This window comes from Perca fluviatilis, chromosome 5 (assembly GCF_010015445.1).
Source record: "Perca fluviatilis chromosome 5, GENO_Pfluv_1.0, whole genome shotgun sequence".
Classification (NCBI taxonomy): Eukaryota; Metazoa; Chordata; class Actinopteri; order Perciformes; family Percidae; genus Perca; species Perca fluviatilis.
The window spans coordinates 15,769,504-15,779,503 of NC_053116.1; the positions used below are offsets into that span (position 1 = coordinate 15,769,504).

The following is a 10,000-nucleotide window of genomic DNA, read 5'->3' on the forward strand; positions in this document are numbered from 1 at the left end:
ATCTTTTCTGATAAATATGCTAATGCCAGTTTTCCTTTTGAAATTTCTGTTCCGTGACTGAATTTCTGTTTGTGTTTTGGCCTGTGGGTTGTTATCAACAAACGAACAGGATCAACGGAGATAGATTCTACCTGACCTAAAAAAAACGGCATGTTTTTAACAGTTGCGCGACCAGAGATGTAACAAACTAAATATTGGAGATGTATTTGAAAGATGGAGACAGCTTAGAGCCCAATAGGACGCCGAGTTGGCTAATTTCCTCCTGAACAGGTAAGCATTAGCTTTAGGCTAATTTATCACGGCTACAAGAGATAGGCATTTTATTTCATTTCAACATTAGTGTACTCACATTGAATTATATAGCTAGAGTACCTGAGTTGGTTACTTGCAAAAACAATTGAGAAACAGCCAGTAAAGTGATCCCGACTGGTCCTGGCTAACGCCGCCAAGCTAACCCTGCTAACTGCTAACGTTACCGGAGGACCAGGAAAGCGGGCCATGGCTGTTTACAATGTGTAGCCTGTTCAGTGGCCGTAGCCGACAACGGTGAGTTATTTTAAGTCAAGAGAGGGAGGCTGTTAATCGGGAGGACCGTGAGTTTGCAGTGTATCTAGCGATCGTTACCTGAATTCTAAGCAAATAAAGTGTGTTCACTCGGGTGGAGAGGATGGCAAGGTAGTGGTATTTTTAGCGGTTCCTACCGTAGCTAATTCTAAGCCGAGGAAGCGTGTCTGTCCATCGGGTGGAGAGGACGGAGAGGTTGTTGTGTTTTTAGCGGTTCCTTCCGTAATTCTAAGCCGAAAAAGTGTGTCTGTCAGTTGGGTACAGAGCTCTGCGTGAGGACAGACTTTTATGACTGTCAATATAGCCAGCATCTAACGTTAGCTACTCTGCTGTGCTGTGAAGTAATGTCCTATGTAAGACAAGCGTCTAGCAACATTGTTATGGATGCTGCGATGCTGGCATCCTCCATAAACTTCGAGTCTGAGGAGGAGGGGGCGGGGGCGGGGGAGACGACTCTCTCCAGTATTTTGAATTTGTGCTGCAGTTACTATTTTAAACACTAGCTCTCAGTATTACATATTGCACCTTTAAGACAATAAAATATTTTTATGTTTAGTGAAAATGTTCGTCTGACAGGACAAAAATGTTCATCTGACAGGACAAAAATGTTCGTCTGACAGGACAAAAATTTACATCTTTAAGCATGGAGTATCTACAGTATAGACATTGGAAGCATGTGTTTGAGCTGACTCAAAGTCTTAAGACGTAATAGCTTACAATAGCTCTGACTATTACCAGGCTGATTAAAAGAGAATATGATCTATGAAGGTTATCTTAAGGCACTCATGGCGCTGTGACACTTGTGTTTGTATGAAATGGCTTATCTTATCTTTATTTTTAGAGTTACCCAACTGACACAAAAATGAAATAAAGTAATACAAATATGAGAAAATTTAAACCATGTTACTGAACTTTTCATTATTTACACTGTAGCTGTTGTACTCAACGCACTATACTATATTAGTGTATAAACAGAGTGTGAGCATTTATACTGATTCGTTTTGTGCTAGTTATGGGTTGTTATTTTTTTCAGGGGTAAGTGGCATAACCCTTACATAATACATCAGTTTTGGTTTCAGGCTTCCGTATCCACAACTGGTGATATTGATTTATGGTCAACAGCATGTAATGTACCCAAAACTTAATTTATTATTTTTAAGAAGAAAAATATAAAAAACTAAAAGAAAAATTGTTATATATATGACTTTCTTGGCAGCTGCTTTATGTGCAATGTTTTACATACTTATGATCAAGTATTTATACCCATGATTCCCAGGTTACATTTGCCATGAAAAAAAGGGTGATAAAATGACTTAACTGTAGGTCATGGATTCCAACACACTTTGACATTGTAGTGTAAAGAGATCCCAGCCCTGTAAGCTGCTCATGTGGCCCGTCCTGACACTTCCAACTCTGGACCTGAGTCATACGTTTTACCCATGACAAAGGGAAAAGGCTGTTGTAGTCGCCCAGTTGTTGTTTAAGGCGTCAAAGTAAATATTTGTCAGTGAGTTAGAAACTTGAGATGAGAGTGCAGTTTAGTTCATGCAAGGTTGGATATGATTTAACTCTAATAAACAATTTAATAATGAATCTAATAGAAAACCATAGTTGTTCAAAATGTAATGACAATTATTTAAGCCTCCCTCGAGGGTTTATGTCAGGTCATGTGTGTTGGGAACTGGGGCGTGCAGTACAGTAAAAAGAGCATATGACTGATTGCTACATGCACACAGGACATTCCCATATCTCACAGTGGTTTCACAATAAGATGTGTGAGTAGTCTTTTGTGGTTTCAGCTTGAAAAAAAAAGCACATGATGCCACTGCATGCATATCATGACCAAATGATTAAGCTAAAAAAAGATGAATGTGATGAAAATCCTCAATGTGTCAGATTTGACCAGCAGGTATTACACTTCACCTGCTGTAACATGTCAATACTTAGTGATTATGTCACTCTCACCTACTGTACTGTGTGCCTGGCAAGCACACCTTTCCCATCATCCCTGTGGGCTGCGATTGGCTGAAGGGCTAAGAGGCTGAGGTGTTGCAGCAAATAGCACGAGTCGTGGGCTGGTCCTTTCTGCAACTCGAGGGAGGTTAATGAGTGAAGCTGCTGGGCTATCAGCCAGACATGAGCAGCAATGCTAAGGCTCCCACAATGAGCCTGACTGTATTACCACTGAGCTCTGTCTAATTATACACTCCCAGAGAGGGAGAGAGAGAGAGAGAGAGAGAGAGAGAGAGAGAGAGAGAGAGAGAGAGAGAGAGAGAGAGCGAGAGAGAGCATATTAGGTAGGGGAAAGAAAAAGTTATCAAGTGTCACTGTGTGTCAGAGAGACTTACTCAGAGGGATGAGTGTAGATTGAAGTTGTAAGGGTGAGATAGAAGGTGTGTGTCAGTTAGAGCGAAGGAGAGAGAGGAGGAGGGAGAGATCAAGCAAGCTGGGGAGAGAGAAAGAGAGCACACTCACGGGGAGATAGAGGGAGAGAGAGCAAAGAGGCGTTTAGAGAGTGAGAAGGAGGAGAGGCAGGAATAGGATGAAGGGAGGGGAGGCTGAGCAGTAGAAAGGAGGTAGAGACTCGCAGTCTCAAAACTGGATATTCCTACGTGCCTGCTGCTGCCCAATCCAATGAGTAAACTCTCTGCTATCTGCTACGCAAAGGCACCCGGCGAGGTATGTGACCACACCGCTTCCTCTTCTGAGTGTGTGTGTGTACGTGTGTGTAGGAGAGAGGGAGCGCAGGTGTGTAAGGAACTTTGAATGAAGGGATACACACGCCATGCTGTGTGTTTGAATGCTGCTCTGAGGTAACAGGTTCAAGAGTTTCTGTAGGTATATGTCATCCTGAGAATGAGCTGGGTTAAGTATAGGGAAAAGTGTGTGTGTGTGTGTGTGTGTGTGTGTGTGTGTGTGTGTGTGTGTGTGTGTGTGTGTGTGTGTGTGTGTGTGTGTGTGTGTGTGTGTGTGTGTGTGTGTGAATGAACGTATAATGTAGATCAGCACCTGTGTGTGGGGTGTTTGTGTGAGTGAAAGGGCTTAACAGAGAGAGTGTGAACTAGAGGGAGAGTGTGACGGATCCAGAGACAAGATGTATGTGAAAGACAGATACAGACACACAGACAGAGAGAGAGAGAGAGAGAGAGAGAGAGAGAGAGAGAGAGAGAGAGAGAGAGAGTGAGAGAGGTGGAGGTTCATCACTCATCATGATGGCAGATCAGGACTTTCAGAATTAGAGCAGTGGGCTTAAATAGCCCTGGTCCAGAGATAGCCAGGGGCCCTGGAGGAGCCCGCTTAAACTGGGAGGGACGAATATGAAATTGGTGAGGGTGGGGTTAGTTGAGCCTGGGAAAATTTGGAAAGAGATGGAATGAGGGAGAGGGAGGAGAGAGAAATAGGAGGTACAGATGTTGAGGGCAAATCTGGGAAATATCTGATGTGCAGGTGTGGCTGCACCAGGCATCTGTAATCTAACATTAGAAAACATGCACTGAAATAACTTGAGTGACCTTTAATTTTTTATATACAACTTTACAACACCAATTGGTCTAAAGGACTAAATGTTTCTGTTTCTGCATCCCTCAGTTGGGAACACAAAGCTATGTTTGTGGTTCTGTTACCGACTCCACTTAAAGCCCTCCTCCTTTCTCGCCAATCTTGATGGAGAAATATTACGCCATTGTGCACGATTATGATTTCTGTATGTCTATTTCTGCAACATGCACTCGCTGTCCTTCTGCTGCAGTGATACCCCATATGCTGCATATAGGAACATTTCACAGGTTCAAACAGTTCTCAGCTATAGATGTCTTTCAAGCGAGACGTACAACATTTGTCACTGCTGACTTAATTCACTTATTTCAATTACAAGGACGATCTGCTGGAGTGTACAGGAAGTCTTATGTCACTGAGAGATTGCTTCAAGAAATTCTCGTTTTGAGTGCACAATTACAAAGTGTGCCTCATATGCAAAGGAGCAATTTTTGCTCGTCGTTTCTGGTGTTGGATTCGTCATTATCAAAAAAGGACTCCGTGGTGTATCAGTGAGAGTTTGTGTCAAGGTGGGGCTCTAGCTGTAGTCAGGTGGCTTCAAAACCCAGATCTCCTGTGTTTAATATGTGTTTTATAGCGACTTACTAATATGAACCTGTAGATGTGTTTTATGACTCTGGCTATGTACCAGAGAAGTGTCCTGATAAAGGATGTAAAGATGATGAAGAGAAACTGAATGTAGGAATGTTTCTATGTCTCGTGGGAAACAGAAATACAACTGGTCTCTGTGGGCTGAATGAAAAATACAGCATGTTCTTCCATCACATGTTTCTTAGAGTACTGTCACCCTGAAGAGCAGAACAGGCCTCTTGTGGAAGAAGGTTGAGTGGCTGCTGGCCCTTTAAGAGGTCTATTTTTACAGGGGCACACTCATGCATGGAGCGACGCGCACAGAGGAGGCAGTGGCACACAGAGACTATTTGCTCTGCCTTACTTCTATGACTCCACACAACACATCCTATAGGACCATAACCCTGTGCTTGATTGGCTGAGTGAGATTCGTAAAACTTGTTTAGCCCATAGAGGGGCATGTGTTTTTTCAACGCAAGCTCAAACACGAAAATCATCAAAACTGTAAGTTATGAGGATCGCACCCGACAAGGAGATTCAGCCCCTTTCAAGTTGATCTCTCTGAAGTCTAAAAGTGATAATGAGTGGGAGCTTGCAATAAAGACACCCTTATACACACTGTACACAAATGTGCCAACGTTCCCACATACTTGTTTTGATATGCAGATAGCTATGAAAGAAATCTGAAAACATTCATGCCCCCTTCTTACAAACACATAATACACTTAGTTTACTTACACCCACACACTCCTCGAAAGAAAACACAGAAATGGGCACATTTTAGAACATTTTTACACAAACACACATCCTCGCACTTAGATATGTGCATTGTGCTGTACACCCACGTAAAAAAATTACTTATACATCCTCAATATCTGGACCTAAAATAATCTTCTCCTTATGCAATCTGCATGTTATATAATACATGCCTATCATTATCACAGCGCTCCTTCACGCCCTGCTGTGCCTCTCCACCTACAGCACCACACAGACAGGCAGACACACAAACACACACACACCCTGCACCTTGTGTTGACAGTCATATACTCTACTCTAGCACTCTCACCCACGTTGAGTGTGTGCTCTCAAACAGCCAGCCAGTTGAGTGAAAGGGAAAGACAGAGAGTGGGTGGGTCGGGGGACCGAAAGTGAAAGAGACAAAGAGGGAAAACTTAGAGAGGGAAGTGTACATTCAGGCAGAGACTACACATTTGCATGATTTTATGAATTTGTGCATGTGTGTGTGATTTTTAGGGCTGTATGTGTGTTTGCTCTGCCAAAACTCCCCTTTCACCCATTGAAACTGTGGGCGCAGCAGTTTAGCAGGTATTTGAGGCTACATAACCCAACATAACCTTATTTGTGTTCTCATTTTCTTTACCACCCTGTTCTTCAGGCTCAGATACCAGGGAACACACGTATGTCTTGCATGTCATCCTCTCACAGAATGGAAAGGGAATCAAACCCCTATCCTTCTTGCTGTTCAGCTACATTTCTGAAAACAGTGCTGCAACGTAAGCTCGCACTATACTTATAAAAGTGCAGCTCACATGATTTTTTTAATCATTCTAAAGGGAACTGACTAATCAAGCAATGTGTGTATATCTGCGACGTGTCAACACAGGCATATAGGGCACTACATCCAAAATGAACTTGCTTTACTTCAAGTCATTTAGAAAACAGTATAGCAACTCAGTGGTATTGCACAAATCTCTCTTAAGGTACGTGCTAATCATGAAGTAGTTCTGTGTTTAGGGCACTTTTGAATTGGTCAAGGGGACCTCCATGCCCACTGTTCCCAGATCAGCACTCTTACAGTTGAAGGGTATGAGAATTGGCCTGGGAGCTCAGCAGAGGAGCCAGGAGTGTGATGAATAATCCAAAACAGAGGCAGGTGTTTGAATACAGTTGACACTGTGCCAGACTACTTTAAGGTGACAGACACACCTGTCAGGGAGGTTGTCCCACAAGAGGGAAGTGGTATATCATAGGATGCATTTACATTCAGACCCACGTACAGTGTGGGAATGTGCGTGTGTGTGCAATTGCAAACATGCGTACACAATCTGTCAGTTACCGGAGTCTTTTCTTCGCTCTTTGTCGATCGTTTTCTTTGGCCCTGACTCGCTAAACCTTGTGTATGATCAAGCAGTATGTTCTCCTCCTCCTCCACACTTCATCTACAATAGGGGTCAACAACCTTTCAACCCTGCCTCCCACCACTTAACACCCACAGCTTTTCAGCCAGGCCTGCCTCTCTGCCTGCTGGAAGCCCAGTAGATCAGAAAAATCTGCTCCCTCGTACAGACAGACGTGCACGAGCATAATATATTGCAAAGTATCGGTTTTGGTATCACTGTACAGAAAGTGTAACATCTGAGACATCCTTTAGCCTTCAGCATCAATAGTGTCCTGAAAGCCTGTCCTGAAGTTGTGTATTACCTTCCCTATCCTTGCTTCCCTATTAATTTCTTTTTTTTTATCCTTCGCAGCATTAAAATCACTCAGCAAAACATCTTTCTCTAATTTAATTTGGCTTCTTTTTTTTTTTCATTATTAGCAGAGATTGCCAAATAGCTGTGTGATAAAGGTTCTCTCTCAAGTGGGACTCTCCCTATTTTCGTTTTGAAAACAAGAGTTAAGCCCACTCAATCCTATTTCAATATAATTTGCAGCACCCTCTATAACAAACAGCATAAGCCATGTGTTGAGTAAATGGCTGTGACTGTGTGTGGCTGGGCAGCAGATTTGGTGTGGGAGGGGTTGTAGAGCAAAAGCAATGTTGCCTTGAATTCCGGCAGTGATAAAGGTATTCCAGACGGTATCTATAAAGCCAGTCTAGACAGGCATTCTAAAAATGAATGGCACTTGTGCTTCTAACAGGAGACCAGGCCATGCTCTCTCAGTGGAGTAGTCATCATGATGTTTGCTTACAGCTTGCTGACAATTTGCTGCTAAACTAGAGAACCAACAAAAAACCCAGTTTGATTGTCAGTCGCCAGGGGACAGTGCCAAAAACAACAAATCTTTGGAATAAAAAGTAACCCCCCCTCCTCTTTCACACACACTCTTGTCATTTCTCTGTCAAGCTGTTTCTAAACCATTAGATTTTTTTTCACTTCCTTCGTCTTTCCCCTCTCCTCTTTCCTTAACCCCCCTCCTTGTAAGCTACTGATCTCATAGCATGAGAGTACTACTCGCATCAAGGGCTCTAAGGTAGGCTAATCATGTGGCAAACTAGTGAGAGAGACGGCTACCTGTGAGCCAGTGAAGCTGAGCATGTAAAAAGTTAGGAAAAATAATTTAGAAAAAACAAGTGAGCTGCAAGAATGGAAATGCAAAAGCATGACTGTGTGCATCAGCACTGTGTGACATCACTCCAGTTGCATAAGAAGCACTGTCACCTAACCAATAGTAATGTTTGTTTCATGTTTTTTTTTTATACTTCGTGTTGCATGTGATGCCAACAAATTGACACCAAAGTCATCTCTTTGTGGTTGAAAATGTAGTTGGTGCAGATGCCGCATAAGAAGCATACTATCAGATTGAGACGGTGGAAAAGTGCAAAAATGAAACTCACAGCAAATATATGTCAAGTTGATGACAACAATATTAACAAAAAAACCCATTTTTAAAAAATTTTTACTTTTTCGCCGGTTAAAAAATTCTCACATTTTTAATTTTTTTTGTTGTTTTTCCCCTGCTGACCAGACGTGTATAAAGTACTAGAGACCCACACTTGAGTAAAAGTACAAGTGCTCTATCAAAAAAGTGACTTGAGTAGAAGTAGAAGTGCTCTTTAAGCACAACACTTAAGTAGAAGTACTAAAGTATTCAACATTTTTTTTACTTAAGTATTGCAAGTAGTTTAGTTTAAAATGTACTACTCAAGTACTGAAAGTAAAAGTATAAATTGGGTTATTTAGTTATTCAAGAAAGCAGTCAAAGTTTGAATATCATATTGTTTATATTATGTCAAATGTTTAGCCAAGGCTGTAGCCAAAGTAATTAACAAATATTAAATATATTATATTAAAAATAACAAATATTAACAAATACTGAAATACAATGTACAATTATCACACTGTGCAAGTAAAATGAACATCCTCTCCAGCACAGTAACGATTAAAGCCCCAAAAAACGTATCACACAAAATACAGTAGCAAAATACAGATAAACTAGCAGCTTCACATCACAGGGTCAAACAGTTAACATTCAGGACTCACTGCAGACTGAAACTACTCAGGAATAGATTACTCTGCTGCAACAATGACTAAATAGAAAGAGTACAAACTTACATCGTCTCTGACTTCTGAACGGGCAACCGTAATGAAAAGAAACACGACGCGATCTCGGGGATTTCTTAAGTAAATTATGTAATTAGCGTACGTACACACACTGTAACCTACACAGTCTCCGTAGCGTGAGGAATTCACAACAGTAACGAGTAACGATGCAGCACATAAAAAATCTATCGGAGTAAAAGTATTTCATTCATCGAAAATATGTACTCAAGTAAAAGTGGAAGTAGGAGAAAAAAAAAATACTCCAGTAGAGTACAGATACAGCCTTTTAGTACTTAAGTAGAGTAGTGAAGTAGTTCTACTTCATCACTATAAAGCTCTGCTGCTGACCAATGCATGCACACCAGCATGTGCAGTGTAATGGTGCGTTCTTTTTGTCGACCGAAGTCGATCTACGAGTCGTTTTCCAGAGTTACGAACCGGAAGTTGCAAAAAGAACGCCACCGAGGTCGTATATATAGTACAGGCCAAAAGTTTGGACACACCTTCTCATTCAAATGCGTTTCCTTTTATTTTCATGACTATTTACATTGTAGATTCTCACTGAAGGCATCAAAACTATGAATGAACACATATAGAATTATGTACTTAACAAAAAAGTGTGAAATAACTGAAAACATGTCTTATATTTTAGATTCTTCAAAGTAGCCACCCTTTGCTTTTTTATTAATAAGGGAAAAAATTCCACTAATTAACCCTGACAAAGCACACCTGTGAAGTGAAAACCATTTCAGGTGACTACCTCATGAAGCTCATTGAGAGAACACCAAGGGTTTGCAGAGTTATCAAAAAAAGCAAAGGGTGGCTACTTTGAACAATCTAAAATATAAGACATGTTTTCAGTTATTTCACACTTTTTTGTTAAGTACATCATTCCATATGTGTTCATTCATAGTTTTGATGCCTTCAGTGAGAATCTACAATGTAAATAGTCATGAAAATAAAGGAAATGCATTGAATGAGAAGGTGTGTCCAAACTTTTGGCCTGTACTGTACGACTCATCAAG

The 10,000-nt window shown here is 41.3% G+C and overlaps 1 protein-coding gene across 2 annotated transcripts in view; it reads left to right on the forward strand.

Moving 5' to 3' along the window:
* Positions 1 to 2,713: 2,713 nt before the first annotated feature.
* zmp:0000000926 (ataxin-1-like) overlaps positions 2,714 to 10,000 on the forward strand; it is a 26,741-nt gene continuing 19,454 nt past the window's right edge. For both annotated transcript variants that reach the window (XR_005639300.1, XM_039801220.1), the window contains exon 1: positions 2,714 to 3,243. The gene's annotated coding sequence lies outside the window, so the exon portion shown is untranslated. The remainder of the gene's footprint in view (positions 3,244 to 10,000) is intronic.